General features: G+C 43.9%; 1 protein-coding gene across 3 annotated transcripts in view; it reads right to left on the bottom strand.

The window, feature by feature from the left end:
• The window catches only part of LOC149441553 (GRB2-related adapter protein 2-like), a 611,356-nt gene that overhangs the window by 268,185 nt on the left and 317,905 nt on the right, over positions 1-25,266 (bottom strand). The gene's annotated exons all lie outside the window — the stretch shown is intronic.

The following is a 25,266-nucleotide window of genomic DNA, read 5'->3' on the forward strand; positions in this document are numbered from 1 at the left end:
GCAGTATAAACTGTTCTGGAGGAGGTATGATGTTTTTCTCCCGCTCTACTGGAGCCGAAGCTTATTTTTTGTCAAACAACTGGAAGCATCAGACTAGACAATGAATACAAATCCAGTGCCCTCCATACAGCAACATACCATATAATCAGCGGGTGCTAAGGTGATGTTACACATAGCAACAATCAGATGACCCAAAACCTCCAATAGCCACTGTATAAGATAACTGGGCATGCAAAAACAAATCTACCACATGACTCTGGAAACTTGTCTATCAAACATGCAGCTCAATAAAGAAACAGGGACAAAATCTACATGTATCATCAAAACCAGGAAATAAACCCAAATTGCATTTCAGAACACACCCATGGACTGCACCGAGCATGTTCCAAACAAATGAGCTATACCAGTCTACAGAAAAGGAAAAGTCAGATTGGGGAAACAGATAAACAATGAAATGTCAGGCATCCAAATGTAAAAGCAATGTGCTGAGGCACTCCAACACATCCCATCACAGAAGATAAGTGGGGCAGGACAAGGTAAAGAGACCCCAACGAATAAACAATCACCAAAATAAATAAAAAATGTAAGCATAAGGAAAAATAGCAGCAGAGAAACTCATAAAATAAGGGTTGGAAGTTTTGGGGTGAACATGTTTGGGATTCTCTTCTTTTTCATTTGTGTAATTAGCACTTGTTTGCTATGTATTGATTATTTTTAATTTATAGTATTTGTTGTGGGCTGTCTGTGTGTGTTTCTATAGCTGGGGGACTCTAATTACAGTTGTGCAAAAAAAATTGCATACCCTAGCAGAAATCCTGAAATGTTGGAATTGATATTGAAAATAGCCCCTGGCCAAACATTTACGTACCCTGGAATGTTTGGCCTTGGTACAGACACACAAGGTGACACACACAGGTTAAAATGACAAAGGTTAATTTCCCACATCTGTGGCTTTTTAAATTGCAATTAGTATCTATGTATAAATAGTCAATGAGTTTGTTAGCTCTCACGTGGATGCACTTAACAGGCTTGGAGCAAAAAAGAGCCATCAACAGCAAGGCTCCTACTTTCCATTCATCACACATCTGCATCAGAGGCTGGTTATCAGCTCTGAGGAAAGGGATTTGTCCCTGAAACGCGTCAGCCATTTGACCACACTGACAATGAGGACACCTTGCCTGCCATTGTGGCCATTGTCATTTTTCTATGCTTTTTAGATACATGCTTCATCTGTGAGTATGTTTTTATTATTCTTTCACTCCTTACAATAAACCTTGGATAATGCACTAGGTGTGTGCGCCACCTGTTTTCTCTCTATCGAATGTGAGTTAGGGACCTTAGGTTGTAAGCTCCTTGAGGGTTAGGGACTGATGTGAATGTACAATATATATGTAAAGCACTGCATAAATTGACAGTTCTATATATGTACCTGTAATAAATAAATATAACAAATATCCAAAGCCTTAAATATGCCAGTCAGTACTGTTCAATCACTTATTAAGAAGTGGACAATTTAGTGATCTCTTGATACCAGGTCAAGGTCAGGCAGACAAAGAAAAGTTGCAAAAGATTATATACCCTGGAATGTTTGGCCTTGGTACAGCCATGCAAGATGACACACACACAGATTAAAATGGCAATTAAAGGTTAAATTTCCCACATCTGTGGCTTTTGACATTACAATTAATGTCTGTGTATAGTGTCTCTGTTTGTTAGCTCTCACGTGGGTGCACTGAGCAGGCTAGATATTGAGCCATAGGGAGCAAAAAGAACTGTCAAAAGACCTGCATAACAAGATAATTGAACTTTATAAAGATGGAAAGGCATATAAAAAGATATCCAAAGCATTGAATATGCCATTCAGTATTGTTCAATAACTCATTAAGAAGTGGAAAATTCAGAGATTTCTTGATACCAAGCCAAGGTCCGGTAGACCAAGAAAGATTGCAGCCACAATTGGCAGAAGAATGGTTTGTGATACAAGGAAAACCCCACAGGTAACCTCAGGAGAACTACAGGCTGCTCTGGAAAAAGGTGTGATTATTTCAGGGAGCACAATTCAACAATACTTGAACAAAAATGAGCTGCATGGTCGAGTTGCCAGATAGAAGCCTTTACTGCAGCAATGCCACAAAAGCCTTGTTGCAATATGCCTGACAACACTTTGACACGCCTCACAGCTTCTTGTACACTGTAATCTGGAGTGACAAGACTAAAATAGAGCTTTATGGTCACAACCATAAGCACTATGTTTGGAGAGTCAACAGCAACAAGAATCATCCCCACTGTGAAGCATGGTGGTGGTTCACTGATGTGTTTGGGGGGGGGAGTGAACTCTAAAGGCTTGGGGAATCTTGTGAAAATTGAAGGCAAGATGAATGCAGAATGTTATCAAAAAATACTGGAAGACAATTTTCATTTTTCTGGACAAAGGCTGTGCATGGGAAACTCTTGGACTTTTCAGCGTGTGAATGACCTTAAGTACAAGGCCAAGTTGACCCACCAGTGGTTACAGCAGAAAAAGGTGAAGGTTCTGGAGTGGCCATCATAGTTTCCTTACCTTAATATCATCGAGCCACTCTGGGGAGATCTCAAACGTGTGGTTCATGCAAGATGACCAAAGACTTTGCATGACCTAGACAAATGGGCAGCTATACCACCTGCAAGAATTCGGGGCCTCATAGATAACTATTACAAAAGATTGCACGCTGTCATTGATGCTAAAGGGGGCAATACACAGTATTAAGAACTAAGGGTAGGCAGACTTTTGAACAGGGGATCATTTAATTTACTTGTTGCCATGTTTTGTTTTATGAATGTGTAATTCTGTTAGGGCCTACAGTTGAATATGAATCCCATAAAAAATAAAAGAAATGTGCTTCACCTTCTCACTCATGTTTTCTTTAAAAATGGAACATACTAATTCTCCAAGGGTATTAAACTTTTCATCACAACTATAGCTAATCTTGTCTATTTTAAATAGTATGTGTCTGTTACCTGTTTTAGTCACTACTGCTTGAAGAAGAGGTTTTCAGTGGCTCTAAAATGTCGTTTTTTACAGACAACAAATAAAATGACTTATCTTCGATTATGATGTTCTGGTGATAAATTATTTAACAGACAATGGTGGGCAGTGTCTTCCCAAACTTTAGTATTTCACTGCATAGACCCTGCCTTATCTGCAACTTAAAATCACTGTAGTGGCCATTTTGGGTTCAGTGTCTTTACTCAGCTAGACTTTGCTGCTATTATGGTGTCACGCTGAACACCCAGATATAGCAATTAAACACAGTGGTCTCACAAATTTCAGCATCAGCCTAGCACTGAAGACTCACCAGAGTGGGGTGAGTAGGGTTGTCCACTGAGAGTCACTGCAATGTTTCTTTGCAGCCATGTTTACTGGGGGCAGGTCTTATATGTAGCCATATTTACTGGGGCAGGTCTTCCCTTTATTCAGTCTGCCTATGCCCTACTCGTTACTTAGGTCTTGAAGCCATTTTTTTCTACTTTCCCATCACAATCTTTCAGAGGTAAAATCTGTCTGTACTTCAGCTTTCTTCCTGTAGGTCACACTGACAGGAAGTAGGTAAGGCTTGTTATTTTAAAAAAAACCCTGTTTGTTATTTTAAAAAAATAAAACTTAAGACTTTACAATCACTTTAATACATGCAATATACCTCTGTATGTGACTTTTTTTTACTCTAGCTAACCTACTAATTGTCAGTGATAGACTTGCACTTGAAGATCACTACTGCATGGTGTTGAAGTACATGGGTGTTATACTTGGACTTCACAAGACAAGGTAGAGTAACTTGGATTTTTATTAGTTTTGCACAATTTGTTTTCATATTGTTTGTTAATCTTGTGGAAGAGTTGCATTATAATTACTGCTGACATTTACAGTATGATATGGCAAATGTCCATGTGGGACAATGTCTCTACTACAGCATCTATTGGGTTGCTGTAGCACAGCTGTTGAGTGGCACTACATGGTTACATAGTTACGTGGATTATAAGGTTGAAAAAACATACAGATCCATCCAGTTCAACCTAAATGCATGTATAGTATGTGTGTGTGATTTTTGTTCTCTAACAATTTCCATAGTCGTCTATATTCTGCTTCTTGAGGAAGAGATTTAAAGTTTTTTGAAGTCGTTGACACTCTCAGCTTGTACCACTTCACAGGGAAGAAATTTCCACATCTTTACTGCTTTAACATTTTCAGAACCCTCCTTGCTTCTAACCTCAAATCATGGTTGTGTGTCCTCTTCAGGGAACTTATAGTAAACAGTTTATTACAGTTACTGGAGTCATCTTTGATATATTTGTACAAAGTAATCACATCCCTTTTTAAATCAGAGCTAAACTCACTCAGTCAGCATTAGCTATTTTTAATCATTATGTTGCTAGCTTTAGTAAATAGATAGCAATGTATACTGCATTTAATTGCTTTTAACTTTCAGTTGCTTCCTGGTTTCTGGCTTAGGCCAAAATGATGTCATACATCCCAGGAGTCTTCCTTAGCATTTGTTTTTCATCTGGAAGAGGAGATGAGGGACTTTCTCACCTAAGCATGCCCTCCTGCCTCTATGCCTGGGCTAAGGACAGATGGGTTCCAGGCAGTAAATGCTACATGAATCATTTGCCCTTACTCAAGATGGCCATTGCTAGAAATACAAGATTGGTGTTTTTTTAAAGTGGTTTCTCAGCAAAATAAAGCATGGATACATGGATAGGCAAGTTTGCTTTGAAAATAAAAATTAATTAAATAGTATTTCAGTTTGTGGTGCTCGGATACAATTTTTATTTCCTCTTTAATCACCTCTGTAAATAACTGTAATCTATGTAATTGACCCTTATAGCTGAGATCCTCCAACCCCCTTTTAAATTTTGTTGCCCTTCACTGAACTCTTTCTTATTCAACAAGGACTGGTGACCAAAACTGAATTGCATATTCAAGATGAGGCTGAACCGGTGTTTTATATAAAAGGGTACAATTATTGATTTATCTCTGGAATGTATACCCTTTTTATTGCATGATTGCATTTTGTTAACTACAGCTTAGCATTGCATGCCATTGCTAAGTCTGTGATCTACAAGCACCCCCATATCCTTTTTCATCACTGCTTCTCTAAGGATAACCACTTCTAATGTAATGTAATGTGTATTTTGAAGAGTATTTATGACATTTAAGTTCATAACTTTTTCAATATTGGACCTCACCTGTCATGTAGAGTCATGGGCAAAATTATTGGCATCCCTGCATTTTTGTCAGATAATGCACCACTTCACCCAGAAAATTGTTGCAATTACAAATGTTTAGGCATTCTCGTGTTTATTTCTTTTGTTTTTAATGGCATGACACAAAAAATGGAGAAACAAAAAGCCAAATCTGACACATTTCAAGCAAAACCTCCAAAATGTACTGGACAAAATTATTGCCACACTTATTTCTTTAAAGGCCTCATTTCTTTTTCTGAAAATAGTAGAATGATGGGCTTTACCAAAAAGCTGTGATTTTGTTTCGTATGTCCACATCACGTTCTCTCAAAAGGATTTTGGCTTCCTCAGGTAAATTTTGGCAAACTCCAATCTGGCTTTTTATGTTTCTGTGTCAGCAGTGGGGTCTTCCTGTGTTTCCTACCATAGCATCCTCTTTCATTCAAATTGCGATGTATAGTGCGAACTGACACAGTTGTACCCTGTGCCTGAATGTCAGCTTGATTTGTCTGGAAGTTGATCAAGGTTCTTTATCCACCAAACAATCCTTCGTTGCAAACTTTGAGAAATTTTTCTCTTTTGTCCACGTCGAAGGGGATTAGCTACAGTGCCATGGGCTGTAAACTTCTTGACAATGTTGTGCATAGTGGACACAGGAACATTAAGATCTCTGGAGATGGACTTGTAACATTCAGATTGCCAATTGTCTCAAATTCTCAGACAATTCTTTGCTGCTCTTTCTCTTCTCCATGCTCCATGTGGCACACATAGACACACAACAGAAAAGTTGAGTCAATTTTTTACTGGTTGCCAGCGTGATTTCTATATTGTCGGCACCTGTTAATTGATACAGGTGAGTTTAACTATAACTAACAGGAGCATCACAAACTTAGAGTTCAATTATTTCTTACAATTTTGAGAAGGTGCCAATAATTTTGCCCAGTCCATTTTTGGAGTTTTGCGTGGAACGTGTCAGGTTTGGCTTTCTGTTTCTCCACTTTTTTGTGTCATATCAATACAAACAGGAATAAAAAATAAACATGAGAATGCCTAAACATTTGTAATTACAACAATTTTATGGGTGAAGTGGTGCATTATCTGACAGAAATGCAGGGGTGCCAATATTTTTGGTCATAACGCTACATGACAGATGAGGTCCAATACTTAAAAATGTAACGTTATACAATTAAATGCCATAAATACTCTTCAAAATACAGGGGTGCCAATATTTTTGGCCATGACTGTATTTGCCCAACCCCCTATTTTAATAAGATCTTCCTGTATTGAAACTACATCCTAAACTGCTATAATGAAAGGGTTGTAAGGCACTTTGTTCATGTGTCTATAATATGAATAGCCCTGTTCTGTGTCTAGGTCAGGAAAGTTGCACTTTCATACATGGGATTACCATTTTCACCATAATGGATCAACACTGAGCTAATTTGGGTCAGCATGTGAAATTTTAGAGAAGAAAGTATTCAGCACAAATAGGGGAACCTCAGGCAACATGTCTAAAAATATACAAATTAAATTCTCTAAATAGAGATGTGACTTCTGGGAAATGCTATTTTGTAAAATTTTACACAAGAAAAAGCCCCATATTTTGCCGTAATATCTTTGTTAAGTGGGCCATCCTAGATTTTTAGTAGATATATTTGTGACCTGATGAACTTTGTCTTTCAGCACATAACATCTTTTGATTTGATTGTGGAAATAATTGCAGCTCGAACATTGTATACATTATCTTTCACTCCTTGATAGTTATCTTTCCTCCAGCTATGAGAGATGAAAAAAACCTGAGAGATCAAAAATGCCTGGCAAGTCACAGAAGGAGAAAGGGCAAGCTGGGTGAACCAGACTTCTGTTATCTGCAGAATAGAAACTCAGGGTCATAACATACTGATCTTATTGATCCAGATTCATGGGTAAGAACAGCAATAACCTTTTCTTTTTCCACAGATCTCTGTTACTGCAATTGTGTACTGCCAGAGGCCTTTTTTTCAATACTAGGCATTATAATGTCCAGTTATACAAAAACATTAGTGATTGTAAATTAAAATATAAATGGAAACAGAGCCAATGCCCCGTCTTTATTTTAACAGATATAAAGGTAATATTTAACCACTTGCCCTCCAGAGGATTTACCCCCTTTCCTGACCAGGCAATTTTTTGTGATACGGTGCTACATTACTTTAACTGACAATTGCGCGGTCGTGCAACACTGCACCCAAATGAATTTTACATCCTTCTTTCCCCACTAATAGAGCTTTCTTTCGGTGGTATTTGATTGCCTCTGTATTTTTTATTTTTTGCACTATAAAAAAAAAACAATACTTTTGACTTTTTGCTATTAAACATGTCCAATCAATTTTCAAATTTAAAAAATTTCATCATAAATTTTGGCCAAAATGTATTCTGCTATATGTCTTTGCTAAAAAAAAACCAATATGTGTACATTAATTGGTTTGCGTGAAAGTTATAGCGTTTACAAATGGTGGTATATATACTGGGCTTTTTAAAAAAAGTTTTACATTTTTACTAATAATGGCGGCAATCATCGACTTATAGCGGGACTGTGGTGGGCATTCTGACACTGGGGGGAACTGACTTGGTGTCACTGACATCCCCAGTGAAACCAATACAGTGATCAGTGCTAACAAAAAACACTGACACTGTACTAATGGCACTGGGCATGAAGGGGTTAACATGTGGGATGATCAAAGGGTTAACTGTGTGCTGTGTGCCATTTTACTTGATGTTCTGTGTTTGTGCTTCACTGTAAGCACACTGCTTTGCATAGCTGTGCTATGCACAGCCATGCAAAGCAGTGTGCAGGAACTGACAGGGTGGAGAACTGTTTTGTTTACTAATAGTTGGACTTGCCTTTGCCTACTGATTCTGTACTGCTTTGCCCAGCTATTACTGACCTTGGCCTGCCTACTGAACTTGCTCTGCCTTGCCCATTCGGTCTCTCGCTGCCTGGTCATTGATGACTGCTGTATGCTGCCGGTCTCCTGGTCCTGCTTCATCTTTTGCTCTGGTGCCAAGCTGTTGCTCTGGTGCCAAGCTGTTGCTGCATCCCATATCGAGGACTGCAACTACCAACTCTACCCACCTAGAGAGTGGACACCACCAGCCAGCTACTCTGGCACTCCATAACATTCCAGTCTTCACCAGGTACATGACAGTTACTCTCAGTTACATATTAGCTCTGACTGTCTATGAGTCAACATGTCAGACCAGCATGGCGATGTTGAATTAACAGGAAGCAGTGAGAGTTAACCCTGGACGTAGTGAAGCAAGCACCAAAAACTTCTTTGGGAGGGCAGAGGGAGGTACCACCGGGATGTGTCACTCAACATATTGCAGCATGGTCTTGCAATGGAAGCAAATCAGCACGGACTCTCACTGCTGGAGTGGAGTGTGAAGGTGAAAGAGCGTGGGAAAAGGAGAGCTCAAGAATTCTGACCAACAGAAGTAATGCTTGCTAGTGAGTCAGCTAACTGGGAGGAGCGGGCAGAGCACGTGCTCAGTGTGATGAATGCAGATGTCAGACCCCTATCCTTTTCACCAACTCGTGACAAAGGACTGGCCAATCTCACAGTGCACTGTCACTCACGTAACAATGCCACTGTTAACTGCACCTCACACAAAGATTTTCCAGCTCCCGGGACCACAATCTAGGTGCCAGCAGCCTAAGAGTGATTGTCACTGGGTTAAGTTACCTAAGCCATTACCCTTTAAACTCCAAACTGCCGGCAGATAGCTTTGGGCCTATCAACCTTTCATGATATGAGCAAGAACAAATATGAAAAATAAACATCTGTGCACACACTGTCACCACAGACAGGTATGTTCAGAGGATTTATACTACTGTAGCACTCTACAAGAGAAAGGGATTCTTTTAGTTTGCATTAGTGCATTTAGAGCCATTTTCAACACTTTTCAAAATAGGGTTTAATCATGAATAGGTAAAAATGGTGCAAATAAAATATTTGCAAAAACAAAGATATTACAAAGTAACAAAGAGAACAAGCAACTGCAAGACAAGAGGTGAAGAAAAAATTAAATACTTGCAAAGTCCTTGGTTTTAGTTGTGTTCAGTCAAGGGTGAGCAAGGTGTTATTGGCTCTCATATCATATCTCATACCCCACCCTTCGTTCCTCATACTGAAGCCCCCCCAACACTTCACACCTTTGACCTTACTACCATCGAGGAAGTCTCCAAGATCCTCTCTGATGCCCGCCTCACCACCTGCCCCCTCGACCCTATCCCCTCACAACTCCTACGACCTCCCTCCCCCTCCATCCTACGCTCCCTCACCCACATCTTTAATCTCTCCCTCTCCTCCGGCACTTTCCCCTACCCTCTGAAACATGCACACATCACCCCCATACTTAAAAAGCCCTCCCTGGACCCCAATGACTCGAACAACCTCAGACCCATCTCCCTGCTCCCATTTACACCCAAACTCCTCGAGCGCCTAGTCTACACCCGCCTAAGCTCTCACCTCAACGACAACAACCTCCTCGACCCCCTACAGTCCGGCTTCTGTCCTCTACACTCCACCGAAACTGCCTTACTCAAACTCTCCAATGACCTGCTAACCGCCAAAGCTAATGGCCACTATTCAGTGCTCCTACTCCTTGACCTCTCTGCGGCCTTTGACACAGTCAACCACCCCCTCCTCCTCAAAAAACTACACTCCCTCGGCCTCAGAGATTCTGCTCTCTCCTGGCTCTCCTCCTACCTGTCACAACGCTCTTTCAACGTTACCTATAATGCTACCACCTCCCCCTCACTCCCCCTCTCTGTTGGGATCCCTCAAGGCTCCGTCCTCGGGCCCCTTCTCTTCTCCATCTACACCTCCTCCCTTGGCCAACTCATACACTCTCACGGCTTCAACTACCACCTATATTCCGATGACACACAAATCTATCAACCCCCCACCTCACCCCCTCAGTCTCTGCCCGAATCACACACCTACTGAGTGACATATCTGACTGGATGTCGCTTCACTTCCTTAAACTGAACCTCTCCAAGACCGAGTTGCTGGTCTTCCCCCCAGCCTGGACACCACCCCCCACTGACTTCTCCATCATGTCCAACAACGCCACCATCAAACCCACCCCGCAGGCCAGAGTACTTGGTGTCATTCTGGACTCCAACCTATCCTTCCAGCCCCAAGTCCAATCTTTACAAAGTTCGTGCAGACTCCACCTCCGCAACATTGGCAAAATCCGCATGTTCCTGACCCCAGAAACTACTAAACAGCTCATCCACTCCCTCACCATATCACAACTCGATTACTGCAACTCCCTCCTTACTGGCCTGCCTCGCCGCTGGCTATCCCCGCTTCAGTCGATCCTGAATACGGCAGCCAGACTCATTCACCTTTCCAACCGCTCCATCTCCGCCACCCCCCTCTGCCAATCCCTCCACTGGCTTCCGATTGCGCAACGGATCAAATTCAAAATCCTAACACTGACGTACAAAGCCGTCCACCATACTGCCCCAAACTACATCACCGACCTAATATCCAAGTACCACCCAGCACGCACACTCCGCTCCTCACAAGACCTCCTTCTCTCTAGTTCCCTGGTCTCCTCCTCCCATGCCTGCCTCCAGGACTTCTCCAGGGTGTCACCCATCCTCTGGAACTCCCTGCCCCAACCCATCAGATTATCACCTACTCTCCTCTCCTTTAGGCGCACCCTGAAAACCCATCTCTTCAGGGAAGCCTACCCGACCCCCTGCTAACTTGCCGACCTCCTCCACTCTTCCTACCACTCCATCCCCCACAGCTATCTCCTCCTGTGCGAACATCCCCTCCCTCCTAGATTGTAAGCTCGAAAGAGCAGGGCCCTCAATCCCCTCATGTTTTGCATTGTATTGTTATTGTTCTGTCACATGTTCTGTCCCCCTTTGTAATGTACAGCGCTGAGCGAACTATCGGCGCTTTATAAATACTGTATAATAATAATAATAATAATAATACCTTAACATATGCTCCTTGGTTGATGGTACACAAGAGCTTGTCAAAATGTACTGTAACTCCCTTTTTCTGTGGTATCAATCTGACCAATTAAGTGGCTGAGGAGTGGCCAGTGTGTTTATGACTGTCTCAGGTATGTACAGGTTGCTTTCTGAAAACTGGTCGATTATTTTTCAACATTATATTTCGTGTCCAGGAATACCAAACACAGTATTTCACCTGAGCCTGTTACTCAAGAGCTAACTGACTGCTATCTAACATTCTGTATACTATATCTTATCTATGTATGATCTATGGTATGATATTCTCTATTAAAATATATACTTAATATTGGTGTGTCTTGGTTCTGCCTGATTTTATGAAATGTGTGTAGTTCTGAAATGTTAATCTGAGCAGGCAGGAGGTCTCCAAAAGGCCATTGCAAACCTGACTGCTTTACAATCCCCATTTTATGGAAAGCTATGTCTTCCTAGTGCTTTAATTGCCCTACAAACCACGGGTGACAGAACTGAAGAATTTTGTCATAGTTTTACGATAGGTCAGAGAGAAGTGTTAATCTGTAGATTTTCTTATGGTCAGCAGAAACTAACAAACATCCTGACAGGACTTCAGTTAGCTATTTACAACTCTGGAAAAGGCCTGTGTGATGATGTCTGCTGTCCATAAGTTGAGATAACAGACTTTTTTAAGTGTGGTAAGGCTATGAATGGATTGCAGGAGGAGGGCGGGGTCATATCACTGGATTATGCCTCTTCTCATGACAAAAATGGCTGAGACATGAACAAGATGGATGTCACTTACAGCTTTCATGTGCCTAATGCGCACAACCATTACAACCATTACAATCCAGGGAAAGGGGCAAAGGAATGATGCCATATCCAGGTGTAGCTTAGGAAATACCACGAGGAGAGAGCAGTAAGATGGTGGGTGCCAGTGTTAATACCGGAGCTGCGGTTCATGGCGGGTTCTCAGTAAAGCACTGACCCACCTGCCTTACAGAGCACTGACAGACACCAGAGTGTGGCTGCTACCCCAAGGAAATCTGGTGCTGTGCAGCAATGGTGATACGGAGCAAAAATATGAAAAACTCTATAGGAGAAAGAGTGATTAAGTCCCAAGCAAGAAGCCGTAGTCTCTGTATGGTAGATTTTAAGATTTTTTTTTAGGATTTCATTTTTTTGTTTGTTTTTTTTCTTTGTGCCAAAGCCTCTTAGAAACCAGTCTAACCCTGAGCTATGGGGCAACAATTCTTGTCTATGAAGATAAATTGGAGTCTGGGGCGTTCTATATATACTGTATGTATGATGTTTGGGTGGTAAAAGTAGGCCATAGGGACAGGGAGTGGTCTGTCATCATCAGAAGTGCAAAGAAGATGTTCAGGATTCCTCATCTGGTTTTCTATTGTTAAGTTGTTGCTTTAAGGGGGCAATCCCCCTCATTCTCAAGTTACCTCTTTTCTATGTGTCTCCCTGCAAATGGGAGATGAACAGAGCTCCACTTTCACACCCAGAATTGTCTGAGATTTCTGGTTCACCTAAGTAACTGCTGTGACATAGGAGCAATTGCTTAATTCAAGTTTAACAAGTTGCAAAGGTTCAGTTATGCTCCGTGGAAGCTTGACCTCTAGGGGCAGAAACTATGTCTTCTTTTGCAAAACAAAGGGGGAGGTTGTACTTACTTTGGACACTTTGCAAAGATAGTTGCCAAGGACTAGTGGTGAAGATATTCGCTCAGTTCTCAGGACAGAACTGCTTACCCAGCTAGGGGCAATACTACACTCCAGTGTGGGGAAAGTCTTCTTGTGAATGTATGCTTTGATGTCATTGAGGCCTGGCTTGGGTTTCCACCCTAAAGATGGAAAAGAGACTCCAAGGTTTTTTGTGTGCTTCAAGTGAACATGTATATGAGTTTTAAGATATCTAGGTCAGATAGGACTGTCTGCCTCTGTTTCTTTCTTTCAGGGCTGTGGAAGATGATGTGGAAAGAGTTTACCCTATGAGGGCAATCCATGGAGGATTTTCTTCATAAATGTTAGTGCAGACATCTAGGTTGTGTTTGTTTTTTTGTGTGGGAGGGTCGCCTCTCCGGAGAGGATGTTCCCACAGTTAGTTGATAAACAGGATGTGTCTTTTTTTGTTGATATGTGTTCTCTTTCAAGACTGCAAGGTTTGAACCTGCCTCAGCTGAGGCAACTCCACTGTCAGTGTTGATTGATATTGAGCTGTGAAAATATATTAGCTAGCTTACGAATAGTTAAGACTGTATTTCTTTATTACCCCACAAATCATTTATATTTTTGGTGGGGGTACACTAAATAAAGTTGCACTGGATTGTACTGCAGATGTCTTATATTTTTCTACCGCTAATTTATTTTTGTACTATCAGCCACATTGGTCTTGTTAATATGTTATTTCCTTTTTCCCCCCTTCCAAGTTTGTGGGATGCTCCACTTGATTTTTGTACACCGCTTTTGTAGGGGCGGCTGCCCAGGCCAATGAGGACATGGCCTATTTTTAGCTTGGGGTGAGTGTAGAACCCTCCTAGGTAGGTTGTTAGGATGTTTATAGTCTAGTTTAGTATAGTGTGGTCTTAACAGAAAAGCTACAGTTGTTTAGTGGTGATATCCTGTGTGGCTCACAGTGCTACTGCTGCTGTGATTGACTCCAGGCAACCTTGGAAGGTTCACGGTGAACCCAGGTTCTTCTTCCTCTGAAAAGGGAGTTCATGCTGCCAGGAGGCCTTGGATGGGCGACTCGATGGCCAGAAAGCTGAAACTCAAGGTGCTTCTGAGAGCTGACTGAGGGGGATGTCTACAGATCCTGTCTGGTATCATGGAGGAAGGTGACCTACAGAAAGGGCCATGTGAGTACAGATTGTTCTACAGGGTTGCTGGGACTTAGCCTGTTTACCCCCTCAGAACCTACATAGTTAGCTGCTGGGTATAAGCTAGAGGGGACATGGGCTGGTGTACAGAAAAGCAACTGTCCAAGTTTTGCATCTCTACAGAAGGACTTTGCTCCATTTTTTGTACAGTCTGCTATACAGATCTACTTAGAGAAAGCTGTTCTCAATTGTGCATAGTTCAATTTGGAGAATTCCACTATATCCCTCCCTACCAGTTCTAAAACAAAATAAAAACAACAAAAAACTACAATCCCTAGACTGATCATTGGAGTGACAAGTGGAAGTTGTGTGTGCACCTGGCTATAGGAAATGCTATGTGCTTGGCTGCAGGTAAAGATCTAGGGGATAGTCTGGGTGTCAGGGACCATCGCGACGCATGGGTCTACACATGCGTAGGTGTCTGTCAAGACATGCAGGCAGCAGGGCACTAGGACCCAGGTGCACCCGTCGTCTATGACAGTACTGGGCAGGCACTAGGACAGCAATGGGCAAACTACGGCCCGCGGGCCGTATACGGCCCGGCGGATCTTTTAATCCGGCCCGCGGAGCTAGGCTCCTCTCACAGTTTGCCCTGAAGACCGGTGTAGCATGAAAATCTGTCTCCTATGAGGATCTGTCCCCCTCGACGTATATGCGCATGTGCCGGAGATCGCCGATCGGCTGCTAATGCCTGAAAATGGCACATGCGCAGATACGTCGAGGGGGACAGATCCTCATAGGAGACAGATTTTCATGCTACACCGGAACGGCGCGGGAATACGGCGAGAGGAACGCGCGGAGCAAAGGTAAGTGAATTGACACAGGGGGGACTTGGGGACTTAACATGGGGGATGAATTAATATGGGGAATTAATTACTATGGGGGGATGAATTAATATGGGGAATGAATTACTATGGGGGATGAATTACTATATGGGGGATGAATTACTATGGGGGATGAATTACTATATGGAGGATGAATTACTATATGGGGGATGAATTACTAAATGGGGGATGAATTACTATATGGGGGATGAATTACTATGGGGGATGAATTACTATATGGGGGATGAATTACTATGGGGGATGAATTACTATGGGGGATGAATTACTATATGGGGGATGAATTACTATATGGGGAATGAATTACTATATGGAGGATGAATTACTATATGGGGGATGAATTACTATGGGGGATGAATTACTATATGGGGGATTAATTACTATATGGGGGATGAATTACTATGGGGGATGAATTACTATGGGAGATGAATTACTATGGGGGATGAATTACTATATGGGGGATGAATTACTATATGGGGGATGAATTACTATGGGGGATGAATTACTATAGGGGGGATGAATTACTATAGGGGGGATGAATTACTATGGGGGATGAATTACTATAGGGGGGATGAATTACTATGGGGGATGAATTACTATATGGGGGATGAATTACTATATGGGGGGTGAATTACTATATGAGGGATTAATTACTATGGGGGATGAATTACTATGGGGGATGAATTACTATATGGGGGATTAATTACTATATGGGGGATGAATTACTATATGGGGGATGAATTACTATGGGGGATGAATTACTATATGGGGGATGAATTACTATGGGGGATGAATTACTATATGGGGGATGAATTACTATGGGGGATTAATTACTATATGGGGGATGAATTACTATAGGGGGGATGAATTACTATAGGGGGATGAATTACTATGGGGGATGAATTACTATATGGGGGATTAATTACTATGGGGGATGAATTACTATATGGGGGATGAATTACTATATGGGGGATGAATTACTATGGGGGATGAATTACTATATGGGGGATGAATTACTATGGGGGATTAATTACTATGGGGGATGAATTACTATATGGGGGATGAATTACTATATGGGGGATGAATTACTATGGGGGATGAATTACTATGGGGGATTAATTACTATAGGGGGGATGAATTACTATGGGGGATGAATTGCTATATGGGGGATGAATTACTATATGGGGGATGAATTACTATATGGAGGATGAATTACTATGGGGGATGAATTACTATATGGGGGATTAATTACTATATGGGGGATGAATTACTTTGCTTACTATGGGGGAATATTACTATACTTACTATGGATGACACATACACATCATTCATCTACTCTTGGTCCGGCCCCCGGGTCCAATATATGAACCCATTGCGGCCCTCAAGTCAAAAAGTTTGCCCACCCCTGCACTAGGACCTAGGCTGCACCTGTCAGGTGCAGGGTGGGCTACTTAAACCAGCCCTGCACAGACACTTGTTGCCGAATGGTCTTTGCGTATCCTGTTGCCTGTGTTGTGAGTACTCTGATCTGGATTGTCTGACCTTGTTGCCTTCTCCTGTCCTGACCCCTTGGCTTGCCTGACTCTGCTCCTGGATGCTCCCTTATAGATCTAATCTTCTGGTATTGACCCTGCGTGTGACCCGACTATCCCTTGCCTACTGTTTTGTACCGCACCGACCCGCTAGTTACCGACACGGCCTGTTTGACTCTGATCTTGCTCATCCATCCATCCCTCAGGGATCCCCGGGCTCCCTCACATCAGACTCTTAACCCACAGGAGCCTCTGGCAGACTCCTCTACCTCTGGTAGAGATACCCGGTAGCTGCGACCCGGTCCCGGAACGCTCCAAGTCCATCCCCACCATCAGGGGCCCTGGTGAACAAGGGTTCCGGTACTTAGACTCCGCACTCTGGGGAGGCTCTATCAGGGGACTGATAGAGGTGCTGTCAGGTGGTCCGTTACAGTACCATTCGGCCTTGACTGAGTCTGGAGGGAGGCCCTCTCCGCTAGAGGACATTTGCCGACATTTATCCGCCCTGACTCAGGCAGTAACTGCACTTCAGGATAAATGTTCACGTTTGGAAAATCGTTTTGATACCATGACCGTGTCTGAGACTCCTTCCCAGAGCCAGGCTTCGGCCATCGGCTCTGGGAAGGAGTCTGCCCTGAGTCACCAATTCCGGGTCGGACTCTCGGAGGCGCTAAAGGATGAGCTAGCCCGAGTTGGCCTCCCAGAGTCCTTGGAAGATCTGATCACCCTGGCGATCCAAATCGATCGCAGGTTGCGGGAACGCCAGTCTGAGAGGTAAGGCCAGGGTCAAGGAGTCACATGGGCACCTCCCAGGGGCACAGGTCAAGTAACCTCCACCGATAATCTACCATCAGTTCCCGTGGATACTTCTGAACCCATGCAGCTGGGGTTGGCTCGGCAGACCCTCACCCCAGAGGAACGCCAGCAAAGACGCACCAGGAACCTCTGTTTTTACTGTGGAGAAGCTGGACATGTCGTGCGGACTTGCCCGGTGAAAGCACATAAGTCGAGAACTTCAGTTCCTTCTTGTTCCATGGGAAATATTAGCCAATCCAGTTAATTAGCGGTGCCCCTCTTTTTTCAGCTTAGAGGAAGGATCGTGGAAACCACAGCAATCATTGACTCGGGGGCCTGCAGTTGTTTTGTGGACCTTGACTTTGCCCGTCAGCAGGAAATTCCTTTACAGGCCAGGAAATGGGGGCTTAACTTATTTTTAGCTGACGGTTCCCAGATTAAATCGGGATTAGTAGATCAAGAGACTCCCCCTATGCTTACCACCATAATGGGTTTTCACCGGGAGTTGTTATGTTTTGACGCCATCGCATCACCCCTTTTCCCAGTGATCCTGGGGCTTCCGTGGCTACAAGCCCACAACCCCCAGATTAACTGGGAGACCGGTTCCCTCAGTTTTCCTTCGGCATATTGTCGGGAAAATTGCCATGCCTCAGGGCCCGGGGCCCCCCAAATTCTCTTGTATGCTGAGGAGGATTCCAGTCTAAGACAGGTTGTTCCGGTAGTATATCATGACTACCCTGACGTTTTTAGCAAACTTGGGGCCGACACCTTGCCCCCACATCGCCCATATGACTGTTCAGACTGTTATTGATTTATTACCAGGATCCGAGATTCCCTTTGGCCGCATTTTTCCGTTATCTGAGGTGGAATTGGGGGTGTTGAAGGAATATATAGAGGAGAACCTCCGGAAGAAATTTATCCGTCCTTCCAGTTCACCGGCAGGGGCGGGTATTTTCTTTGTGGAAAAGAAGGATAAAACCTTGAGGCCTTGTGTAGATTATCGGGAATTAAATCGAATTACGATTAAGAACCGCTACCCTTTACCGCTAGTCCCAGAGCTCTTCCAAAGCCTGAGAGCGGCGGTTTGCTTTACCAAGTTGGACCTCCGTGGGGCATACAATTTGGTACGCATCCGTCAAGGGGACGAGTGGAAGACAGCTTTTCGCACTCGGTTCGGCCACTTCGAGTATCTGGTTATGCCTTTTGGACTCTGCAACGCTCCGGCCACCTTCCAGCATTTTGTTAACGATGTCTTCAGGGATTTCCTGGACATTTTTGTCATTGTGTACCTAGATGACATCCTGATATTCTCACTATCCTTAGACACCCATAGAGTTCATGTGATTAAGGTTCTGGAGCGTTTGCGCCTACACGGCTTATATGCCAAGGCCGATAAGTGTTGTTTTGAACAGCAGAGCATTTCTTTCCTGGGTCTGATCATCTCCACTGTGGGGGTCGCAATGGATTCCCAAAAAGTCGTGGCAATTCTTGAATGGCCAATCCCAACTGATAAAAAAGGCGTCCAACGATTCATTGGGTTCGCCAACTTCTACAGGAAGTTCATTAGGAATTTTTCAGGTCTGGTCTCCCCCATCACGCAGCTGACTAAGTCAGGGGTCTGCTTTAAATGGACATCAGAAGCTCAGGAAGCATTGGAAACTTTGAAACGATTGTTTACCACAGCTCCCATTCTGGGCCACCCGGACGCAGCACTACCATATGTGCTAGAAGTGGATGCATCCAAAAACGCGGTGGGATCAATTCTGTCCCAGAGGAAAGGACCAAAAGAACTGCTGCATCCAGTTGCATTTTTCTCAAGGAAACTCACCCCGGCAGAGCGTAACTATGACATTGGGGACCGAGAGCTACTGGCCATCAAGACTGCTCTGGAGGAGTGGAGATACTTGCAGCCCACCCGATTTTGATCTTCACAGATCACAAGAATCTCGAATATCTAAGAACAGCTAAATGTCTAAGGCCACGCCAAGCTAGGTGGGCACTCTTTTTTTCTCGTTTCTAGTTCCACATTACTTATAGGCCAGGTTCAAAGAATACTAAGCCAGACGCCCTTTCGCGCATGTTTGAGGACCCCAAGGAGGAACTCAGGCCGGATACCATCCTGTCATCGGGGAACTTTTTGGCCCTTCAAACTGATCTGCGTGCGAAACTGCAAGACACATCAGGGACATGGTCTTCCTTACCAGAAGTACCACTCTCCTGCGAAGGAGGTTTGATACGAAAGGAGGGATTGATTGTGGTACCAGAGGAGGTGCAGACGCAGGTCTTGGGGCACTGTCACGATCATCCAATGGCAGGGAATTTTGGAGTGGCAAAAACGCTGGAGCTGCTGAAACGCACCTTCTGGTGGCCTAACATGAACAGAGATTGTAAATGATACGTGAAGTCTTGTGCTGTTTTCCAGAGAAACAAGCCAACTAGAAACAAGGCCTGGGGCCTGCTACGCCCACTACCCATTCCTGCTCACTCTTGGCAAATGATAGCCATGGATTTTATAGTGGAGCTACCTCCGTCCCAGGGTCATACTGCAATTTTTGTCATTGTTGATCGCCTGTCGAAAATGGCTCATTTTGTACCCTTGAAGAGTAATCCTTCGGCTATAGACTGCTCAGATTTTTATCAGACAAGTGGTCAGGTTATATGGGGTTCCAGAAGACGTGGTATCCGATCGCGGGGTACAATTTACCTCCAAATTTTGGAGAGCCTTGTGCAGGGCCCTGGGTATCAAGCTATCACTCTCCTCCGCTTTTCATCCCCAGACCAACGGACAGACAGAGAGGACCAACCAGACCTTGGAGCAGTACCTGAGGTGCTACACGTCTTTTTTGCAAAACGACTGGCTGACACTCCTGCCCCTAGCAGAATTTGCTTTCAATAACGCAAACCACTCAGCCACAGGGCAATCGCCGTTTTTTGCAAATTACGGATTCCACCCCACCTTCATGCCTGACCTGATTGCTGAAAGCACAGTTCCAGCCACCCAAAGCATGGTCAGTTTTTTTTCTGATAACAACAAACTACTGCAGGAGGCCATGGCTAAGGCCCAGGAAGATAACAAAGAGATGTTTGACAAGAAGCGAAGGGGGGAACTAGTGCTGCAACCAGGGGATAAGGTCTGGCTAGCAACAACTAACCTGAAACTACTTTGTCCCTCGAAGAAGCTAGGACCAAAATTTTTAGGACCCTTTCAGGTCAAACGCATGGTTAAAGTGGCTTATGAGCTTGTCCTTCCAGAAACCTTTAAGATTCACCCGGTGTTCCATGTTTCATTGCTGAAACCGGTGGTCTCAGATCCATTTCCGGACCGGGTATCCAGACCCCCTGAAGCCATTACTGTTGAGGACCAAGAGGAATTTGAAATGGAAGCAATTCTAAATTGTCGAAGGAGGGGAGGCCAGACCCAGTTCTTGATTAAGTGGAAAGGCTATGGTCCAGAGGAGAACTCTTGGGAACCAGCCCAAAATGTCCATGCCCCTAGACTCATCCGGGAGTTCCATCGTAGCCACCCGCGGAGGAGAGATCAGTTGGGCACCCAGAGGATGCCCATGGGGGGGCAATGTCAGGGACCATCGCGACGCATGGGTCTACACAAGCGTAGTTGTCTGTCAAGACATGCAGGCAGCGGGGCACTAGGACCCAGGCACACCCGTCGTCTATGACAGTACTGGGCAGGCACTAGGACCTAGGCTGCACCTGTCAGGTGCAGGGCGGGCTACTTAAACCAGCCCTGCACAGACACTTGTTGCCGAATGGTCTTTGCGTATCCTGTTGCCTGTGTTGTGAGTACTCTGATCTGGATTGTCTGACCTTGTTGCCTTCTCCTGTCCTGACCCCTTGGCTTGCCTGACTCTGCTCCTGGATGCTACCTTATAGATCTGATCTTCTGGTATTGACCCTGCGTGTGACCAGACTATCCCTTGCCTACTGTCTTGTACCGCACCGACCCGCTAGTTACCGACACGGCCTGTTTGACTCTGATCTTGCTCATCCATCCATCCATCCCTCAGGGATCCCCGGGCTCCCTCACATCAGACTCTTACCCCACAGGAGCCTCTGGCAGACTCCTCTACCTCTGGTAGAGATACCCGGTAGCTGCGACCTGGTCCCGGAACGCTCCAAGTCCATCCCCACCATCAGGGGCCCTGGTGAACAAGGGTTCCGGTACTTAGACTCCGCACTCTGGGGAGGCTCTATCAGGGGACTGATAGAGGTGCTGTCAGGTGGTCTGTTACACTGGGCAAGATAAAAGTGGCTTCTACAGGGGTAATGCTACACATACAATAGGCTTGATGTAGTAAAGGAGAAGAGAATGTTCAGTTTGCTAAGCAGTGTGTCATGTAAAGCTGTTTTCACTTTAAAATCTTTAAAGTCACTTGCTAAGAGGGCACTAGTGCTGGTTCAATCCTGAGTCGGGCTTTTTGCATCTATTGACACAAACAGCATGGACCTTCTCCCCACTCCCTCCTCACAGAATTTGATTGACAGCAGTGGAAACCAATGGTTCCTGCTGCTGCCTCTGAGACCTGTGGAGAGAGATAGAGGGAGGGCACGTAAGTATTTAGGGAAGGCTGTGGGAAGCTGACCATGGGAAATTTTTTCACTTTAATAAATCACTACTAATCTGTGCTATGTTATACACAACCCTTATATGAACTAGTATGTGAAGATCTACGTGAAAAAGCAAAATTAAACATACAAATTTAAAAGGATAAGTTCACTTTAAAAAAATAATAAATACACATTTTTTTGCAGGTAACAAAGTGTGAATTTATAATTTTTTTTCACTTGGAGCCTGTAAAGCATTATACCAGCGATCAGGCAGATGCACACTGACAAGAAGAGACAAGTGGAGTTCCGCTCACGCTGTCAAAAAATAAAAGTCAGCAGCTACAAAAACTATAGCTGCTGACTTTTAAAAAACAGTCACTTACCTTTCCCTCAGTCCCGCGGTGTGTCCCCTGCAGCCCGTTTCACCGGCCATCCCGTATTCCAGGAGGCCAGCATCTTCAGTGTGGGCACCTGGCTGTGATAGCTTGCAGCTGCACAGCCGGGTACCCACTCCGCATGCGCGAGTAGCACTGCGCTTCATGAATGGTCCTATAGTCTTCTGGGACCTATCATGTGTCCCAAAAGACCACACGGAGGGAAGAAGGGCGGACACCGTCCGCTTCTGATCGCCTAGGTCAGGGGTAGGCAACCTGTGGCTCTCTAGCTGTTGTGGAACTACATTTCCCATGAGGGATTGCAACATTACAAAACTGACAGTTACAGCTATGACTTGCAGAGGCATGATGGAACTTGTAGTCCTGCAACAGTTGGGAGAGCTGCAGGTTGCCTACCGCTGGCCTAGGTGATCGGACCAGAAGTGGGAGAGGGTACCCACTCCCCCCCGCCCCCAAAGGTGCCAATCCTTAATGGGGAGCGGGCGAGCAATCCTTAAAGTGTATCTTCCCCTTTTGGGTGGAGCTCCGCTTTAACTACCTTGAGTGCTCAGCAGTGCCATGGTAGTTCTTTTGAGTAGTTTCCCATTTACAGAAATCTGTGAATGAATGACGCGACTGCTTGAGCATAGCCCCACAGAGCCACGTTTTTTTGTCAAAATAGTGACAGCTAGCGGGGGAGAAGATCTCCCGCTAGCTGTCACTAGATGCAGCAGAGCATGCAGTGGCCACAGGAGTGGGCACATATTACATGTTCGATCCCAAAAACGTTTGGAACATGTAACATGTTCCCAAAGGTGAACCTATTTTAAAATACAAAATGGCTGCCGCTGTTGCATGGGTTCTATAACCTCAATGATGTAGTCCAGATTCACAATGCTGTCATCCTTAATCTTTCTCACATGTCCTACTCAGAATTCACAAAAACAGTGTTCACAGAAATATAAGTGTTCAAATACTATAGTCTCTGTAGTGGTAGTGCTAGATAAAACTTGTGAAATCTTGTATAAACTTGTGCTAATGCAATCACTCCACTTTTCCACATGTATGGATCCCAGTGCCATGTCCCTCTCTATTGTTCCTGCACTCACCAAGATCTGTGGACTCTGTGCTAAAGCATCTAGAGTCAAAAACGCTTGTGGTGCTATTTCCACTGGCACAACTGGTCTCCCTGGGTATGCTCTTCAGTGTTGATCTCTGCTGTCCACCACTCCTCCACCTTGTAGGCTTGGCTGTATAATGATGTCTCTCTCATCATGCAAAAAGACAAACAAGAGGGGCCCCCATAGAGTAACCCCAATTTATTAAATCACACATAAAATTGGTTTACACTGATTTAGATGACTCCATCTAACATGTTTTGCCCCCATTCTGAAGACGCCTCACAGGACATGTAAAATGCGTTAGGTGGAGTCAACCGGTGATGTCACATATGTCCCGTGGAGTGTATTCTGACGTGGAGTTATGCTATGGGGCCCCTCTTGTATTTCCTTTTGCATGATGAGAGAGACATCATTATAGAGCATACTCTGGGTGACCAGTTGTGCCAGTGGAAATAGCACCACAAGTGCTTTTGACTAGATGCTTTAGCACAGAGTCCACAGATCTTGCTGAGTGCAGGAACACCAGAGAGGGGACATGGCCCTGGGATCCATGCATGTGAAAAGGTGGAGTGATTGTATCAGCAAAAGTGTATACAAGATTGCACAAGATTTATCTGGCACTAGCACTAGAGAGACTATAGTATTTGGAAACTTATATTTATGTCAACACTATTTGTTTTAACCTTAATGCACTCTCTGCCTTTACAACCGCCTTAAATGCCCAAACGCATGCTAGGGAAATTAAAAAAAAATGATATTTTTTGCCCATGACCAAATGACTGTGAGCACAAAGCTTCTCCCTATTTATGTATTTTTACACTTTTTTTTAAATAAAGGTAGGTTCGATTAGTTCAGAGGGGGCACATTTAAGCCCCCGTTGCACCACCGTAACAGCAGATCAACTATTGCTGTGGTCTTCTGCAGGAAGAAGGGCAGAGCTGGATCAGCCCTGCTTCAAAATGGCCACAAAACATACAAAAATTATTAGAAAGGACACCACAGTGCCACCCATAACACAATGCAGAGGTATTGTGTTTAGATTATGCTATAAGAGGCTTGCAGCAATCTGTTGCTGTTTTAGAGTGGTGCCAAAAATGCTAAAATAGCAGAATCTTTAAACTGTGTCTGTGAAGTAAGTGGTTAAAGGTTTTAAACATGCATGTAGGCTAAGCACAATGGGATTTAGGGGTAGTAGAAGAGCTGAAGTGTTCACATGTTGCCAGGTGGATTAGCAGAGACAAGCCCTATCTTTCTGATAACTTGAAAAAAAAAAGAATATATAAAAAGAACCCTGTATCTTCAAAAAACAGAGAATCACAACAAGGCCAGTTTATCTGTACCCTCTGTGGATTACATAAAGGTTTCTGTTTCTGTGTTAATTGACTGAAGCTTACCCAACATGGATAGGGAAGTGAGAACCGTCAGTTTCATGTTATCCCCTAGCTATACATTGCTCTGCTGTGCTCTCCTGGGATGACTGGGTGTAAGAAGGCTATAACATTAAACTATACTCACCTAAGACATTTTAGAGAGGAGAGAACAATCCTGAACTTGCCTCTGTCCAGGGAAATGAATCGAGTATATTTATCTGTGATCTCATTGTCTAAAGGACTGGGAATAAAAATGTGAGAGCCAGCATGCTTACAAAAAAATTAAATGATTAAATATCTGCTGCTGTGCATAGTAGGCATTTTATTTTTTCAGGGCTATGACAATTCTTTTTAATTAACCAATTGAAATCTTACTTTATTTATTTGGTTGAGATATGGATACCCCAGCTAATTTTAAAGGGTTTAGAAGTAAAATCAACTCTAGGTGATGCTGGTGCCATTCCCAGTATCAGACCAGTGTAAGCCAGCAACAGTGTTCCTGATTACTGTCACACAGATCAGTGTCATCAGATCAGTACAGTAAGCAAAAGTGTTCCTGATTGCAAC

This window comes from Staurois parvus, unplaced genomic scaffold (genome assembly GCF_062004578.1).
Source record: "Staurois parvus isolate SC_StPar_1 unplaced genomic scaffold, SC_StPar_1.0 ptg000977l, whole genome shotgun sequence".
NCBI lineage: Eukaryota > Metazoa > Chordata > Amphibia > Anura > Ranidae > Staurois > Staurois parvus.